Source organism: Petromyzon marinus, unplaced genomic scaffold, assembly GCF_048934315.1.
Source record: "Petromyzon marinus isolate PM22_M1 ecotype Great Lakes invasive population unplaced genomic scaffold, UKy_Petmar_22M1.pri1.0 PM_Scaffold_1, whole genome shotgun sequence".
Classification (NCBI taxonomy): domain Eukaryota; kingdom Metazoa; phylum Chordata; class Hyperoartia; order Petromyzontiformes; family Petromyzontidae; genus Petromyzon; species Petromyzon marinus.
The window spans coordinates 2,078,286-2,084,009 of record NW_027423057.1 but is presented as its reverse complement, the minus strand read 5'-3'; the positions used below and the strand labels follow the sequence as shown (position 1 = coordinate 2,084,009).

General features: G+C 52.1%; 1 long non-coding RNA gene across 2 annotated transcripts; it reads right to left on the bottom strand.

Annotated features, from left to right (window-relative positions):
• Positions 1-1,909: 1,909 nt before the first annotated feature.
• On the bottom strand, positions 1,910-5,448 carry LOC142922499 (uncharacterized). 2 transcript variants are annotated; one of them, XR_012940100.1, is made up of 4 exons: positions 5,329-5,448; positions 4,698-4,793; positions 3,791-3,861; positions 1,910-3,357 (listed from the first exon to the last, which is right to left on the bottom strand). It is a non-coding gene; the product is annotated as an uncharacterized LOC142922499 (long non-coding RNA). The 2 variants fall into 2 exon arrangements; XR_012940099.1 differs by lacking the exon at positions 5,329-5,448 and having other exon boundaries at positions 4,698-4,972.
• Between the last annotated feature and the right edge of the window lie 276 nt (positions 5,449-5,724).

Genomic DNA, 5,724 nt, shown 5'->3' with positions numbered 1-5,724 from the left:
CGACCGAGACAGCCAACAACTATCCGGCCGCCCAATTATCTAGTGAAGACGGCAGCGACCAAGTCGGCAAAGACGACAGTGCCGACGAGACGACTCCACTTCCCAGAACGTGCAACCACGAGCTCTCGCTCTCCGCTGCTTTTATCCGACTCGGCCGCGCCTCCCTTCTCCAACCCACGAGCGGGTTCCAGTGTCTTCCAGGGAGGGTCTCTGTGATCCTTGCCCCAGTGCCTCCGCCCTGCTGACAAACCCGCATGAGGCTCACTGGCGTGTGTACTCCCCGTCCACCGCAGTTGCCGCTGCTGGACAACAACTATTACTCTACAGTTGTACTGCCCCTCTGTACCGTGCCCCCGAGCCATCAACACGGACTCACAGCATCAACACAGACTCACATGATCAACACAGACTCACAGCATCAACAGACTCACACGATCAACAGACTCACAGCATCAATACGGACTCACACCATCAACACGGAAACAGGGTCAGTGAGCAAGATGGCGGATGAGTGCATACATGATGTGAGTGGTGGTGAGTTCAAGTTAAGCACCCAGTTTTAAATCTCATTTACTCCCGCCATCACCACCACCACCACCCTACATACAACAGTCGGAAGTAAATGCCTACACACCCTACATACAATCGTCAGTAGTAGTGGGGAGAAGAGGGCATCAGTGGGGGCGAGGCATGAAGCGTTGAGAAGCCCTCAGATACTCCATAAAACCCCGAGTTTCATGGAGTATAATTTTCAGCATTACAGTTCCATTTTTTTACGTTAACAAATGTCTCGCCATATATTACACCGTATAGGTAACTAGATTGGGCGAGGGATGGTCTTTTTTGTTGAACAATCAATAAAGCTACGGTGTTGTACTGTGCCCGTATCCATGTACGGTACTGTGCACTAAAGGAAGAAAAATGGAGCGGCTGAACCTCACTGCCTCCTTACCGGAGGCTGTAAACATCAAGTGACCTGAAAACTGCGATGGGACGTGAAAGACAACATGGAGAGACAAGAGGGCGCCACGTGTGTTCTTCCATGGCAGCAGCAGCATCATCGCAGGCAATGAGGTTCAAATGGGCACAGGAACTTTGAGGTGGACCCACGAGTGTTTGAGTCACAGCGGCGTGCAATCGGCGACCTCTATACGCTTGGCGCAATCCGCACCGTCATTTCACGGAGCCCTTGTCCACTCGACGAGTGCGACGACGCCGTCCCACCGTCATTCGGCGCCTCGTGGTGACATCACAACAGCAAAGCGACAGGTGTTGTTTATTCATTTCTTGAGGCAATTCGAGGGCCCGGTTACATCGCGTTGTGATACACGCACACACCGTCAACATATACTACACCGGTTATAAAAAAAAAGCAGGGGATAGAAAGGTGGGGGAGCGGACCCGACCACAGGTATTGTTTAAAAGACGTCAAGCGGACCGGGGGTTTTAAATGCAAGTCCATGCGGACACCAACATCCGAACGATTGTACCAATAAATCCTGAACCTTCTGGAAGATTTCAGCTCCCGCTGGTTTGGATCAGGGTGATGTTGGGGCAAATTCCATTAATTGGGAAAGGTGGCAATCTTGTGGGAATGTCCTCGCCAGAGAAGAAACTTGTCGCTTCCATGTTTTATTTTCATCCGACGTCCCATTAGCGAGATCCAGAGCGTGACGGACTCATATGGAGTCGGCCTCCTGTAATTTTTCTGGTCTCATTCTCACCACAGGTGAAGGCAGAGCCACACATCAACGTGCCAATGGGGCCACGGTTGAAGTGGTGGGGCCACGGTTGAAGTGGCGGTGGCCACGGGTCATGTGGCCTCTATGTATTTTCCATGTTGAAGGCCGATTGCCCCAAACATTGCCCGTCATATGCAGTGTCACTGAATAACGTGTGAAACATACTGTAGCATATACAAAATTGTATTTTCTTCATACATTAAATACAAAAAACACAATAAACATGAAATGCGTATAGGACATTTATAACTCTCTCAATGACCAAACTTGTATTTTATGAACACACTTATACGAGCAAAATATGACAAAAGTGTTCCAGATTTCAGTTTCAATTGAGACTGAAATCCGGAATCATTACCCCCTACTGACAGACTAATAATACCCGCTCGCAGGCCAAGTGCTGATTCACCTTGGGGCCTCGCCTGGTATAGAGGTCGTGGGTTAAATCCCGACGCCTGTATATCTGGAGTTTGCATGTTCTCCCCGTGACCGCATGGATTTTTCTCTGGGTCCTTCGGTTTTTCCCTCCACATTTAGAAACATGCGTTTAAAAGTATTTGGCTGCTATATATTTCTGCGTGACAAGCCACTTTATAGCGCTTTCATTTGTGGCCCGGTCGTTCCTGAAAGAGAGCTATACAGCTGAGTGGGCCTTACCTGGTAAAATAAAAAGAGATTAGTTTTGTTAGTTTATTTTGTGCCACAGGGGGACAGCTACAGGGGGGGGGTGCCCATTAAAATGGTCGAGATGAGATGCAACTTAAGGCGCTTGTGACTTCCCAAAAATATTATTTATGGCAGGTTTTCACATCTAAACATCCCGGGTGGCATTGAAGCCAAGAGCTCCCACCCTAGGTGAGTAGCTACGAGAGCGGTGCTGTGCACGGCGACACGCCACTTTCTCCATCTGCCTGACTTGGTATTTTCTTTTTTGTTACTTAAATAAATGTTAATGTTTCGTTTTGTGTACGCGTGTATGTACACCGTTTGGGGAGCGGTGGTGCAGCAGTTAGCGCACTACGAACTCAGCCATCTGAGTACGTGGTGTGGGGTGTGTATAACATCGCAAAACTGGGGAGGACAAAGGCAGCCAGACGTGGGGCTGGCCACACAACCACTTCTGTGCCATGCCGGCCATCATAGGTGCTACCCGTTAACAGCACTTGCCCCAGCAATCTGTTAACGGCGATACGGAGTACCTTTGTCTTTTTGTGCAATTGTGTGCTTCTGTGTGCGACGCATGCGACGATGTGCATGTTTGTGTTTGATAAATGTACATCCGCAATGTGTGTGTGACGCGTATGATGCACGTGTGTGACGACGGTTGGAACAGCGATTCACGCACTGCCTTATCCACGCGGCGACCTCTCCTCAACGTCTCGAGCCTCGGCGGAGAGCGTCGCGAGGTTCGACTCCAACTCCGGCTTTCCAGGGACAAACCCCCCCCCCCAATGCCCCTCCCCCCAGGCCCATGGGGGGGGGGGGGAAGTCGCTCCCCTCCCTCACTCCACGCTCAGGAACTTCCTCTTCTTCGCCGTGTTCATGTACGGTCGCCAAGGCCACTCCACCTCGGCGGTGGCCGCGTTGTCCAGCGTGCCCAGTTTAATCTCATAGACTGCGCGACACACAAAAGCAAAGATCCCCCCCATGCAGCCTTTAACAGACGGCGTGGGAAAAGCGCTGTTCGTGTGTTAGCATGTAGGAAAGCCAGCACGGCACACCAAGGGGTGGGTGTGGGTGGCCAGCATTACGTCCGATCATCTTTGAATTTACACATCGCATCCGGGGTGGGGGAATGCGAGTCGGGTCACGGTACAGCGAATGCGACCAGAGCAGCGACCCCACCGACTCAAGTTCCGATCCGCTCTACAAGTCACCCGCGGGCCACCTAGCCCGAGGCTAGACTCTTACATTCAGCCCATCATCCTCTCAGGGGTCGATAAAATTTACAACTACTTCGTAGGGAAGTCCACAAGGAATGTGGAATTTCCACCGCCTCTGCAGGGGTGTAAAGTGGAGACGAGTAACAATGTGTCAGGCAGACTTACGCTCCATCTCGAATCACGGTCCCACCTCCTTCAACTCGATGTCCTTGCCGTCGCGCTTGTAGACGTTGTGCCTGTTGGGAGGGGGGAAGGGGGGCACAGAAGTCACGGGAGGGGTCGCGGCATGTCACACGGACGGCGCTGGACTCTCATTACGTGTCCTCGCAGACGTTTGCCAGTTAGAGGCCAGCGGCCACCCTGTTTAAAACTGCGGATGCATTAGCAAATGAACAACATTACGCGCCTTCAGCTTCAGAGATGGCGTTAAATAAAAACTCTGTGCTGTTGCTCGAAAACTAAAGTAAAACGAAACTATTTTTATTTTACCACTGAGCTATGTAGCTCTTTTTCACATAAAAATGTATAGCAGCAAAATACTCGAAATTCAAGTTTCTAAATGTGTAGGGAAAAACCCGGAGGACCCGGAGAAAAATCAAAGTGACCAGGAGGAGAACATGCAAACTCCGAATATACAGGCGGACACACAGCACCTGGCCCAAAAGTCTGCTCACTCTTTCCCATTCCGAGACATCTGCAAGTTGCCGGGTGGTAGGTGTCACGTTCACCGCTGAATCTCGGTACGCGCGAGCGGCTCGGCGTTAATTTTATTTATAGAGGCGTAGCGCTGCTGTTTTTAAAAGGCGTTGCCCTCACCGCAGAGAACCGTAGTGACACGACCGGCACTCTATGGAACATAACTGTGCCACACGCCCTCCCGCATAGTCTTATGGGAGCAAAAGGTATGTCTTCAGGTCAGAAGACGTACTTGAGTTTTTCTTACGGTTCCGTTTCGACGACGTATATGTACATCATGGAAATGAGAAAGGGTTATAGCCTATACGAGGGATCTTTGTGCTTTGGGGATGGGGGAGGAAGATGTGGGTGAGACTGGCACGGTGCCCGCACGCACCGTCTTTCCGAGTCGCGACGTGAAGTTGTGCATCACGAGGTGTTGGAATGCCTCGGACATCATGTCCACGTCCGGATGTCGTGCCGCATCACCACGCTCGAGAGTGTCAAGTACACCGTGGCATCGTACCACGTGTCACATGAACAGCATGCCGGAAAGTTAGACACACCACAGGTGTCACACAGACTGTACTGGAGAGTTAAACAGACTGCCCTTCCATCTGCGGCATCATACCACATCACACCACATACACAGTTAAAACACCACAATTCCATGTCTGCAGCGTCATACTACACACCGCACATCGTACGCACAGCTAAATACACCTCCATCCCCGTCTGTTGCACCGCATCACACACGTCACACCATGCATCACACCGGGGAGCGGGAGCGGAGTGGCTATCTCATTACACTACAAATCCGGTGACCTGACTTCGATTTCCGGTGTGTCCAAGCATCGACAGTGGGGAGACAAAAGGGGCCAGATGCGGTAATGACCACACCACCCACCCCGCCGTGTGCCCTGCCGGCCTTCGTAGGTCGCTCGACAAACAGCACTTGCCCTGACAGCCTGTTAAAGGCTACACGGGGGAGCTTTGTCGACTGCGGTGCGTGCGCGTGCCTGGCATACCGCGGTGCTCATGCAGGACGATGAAGTCGTTGACGGCGTTGGCGCAGCACACCCACACCAGCGCCTGCAGCTTGTGGCCTCCGTGGTTCATCGGCTGAGCGTTCGGCAGGATCAGCTTCATCTCCTGCGGTGGTGGTGGGAGGGTGGTGGTGGTGTGGTAACATGACAGCAAGCGGTCACACGCCGAGTCCGCTCTTCCCACCGGCGTCCGTCCCGGCCACGCTGCTTTCGCCCCCCCCACTTCCCCGCCCCCCCACTGTATCCGACTCGGGTTGTGTTGTTTGTTTTTTCCATTGCGGAAGCCGAGCCGAGCCGTGCCGGTATACGGGGTCGCCAAACCCCATGTTGGCACAACTGGGATGCACCATTGGAAAAACTTTACTATTTTTATTTTAC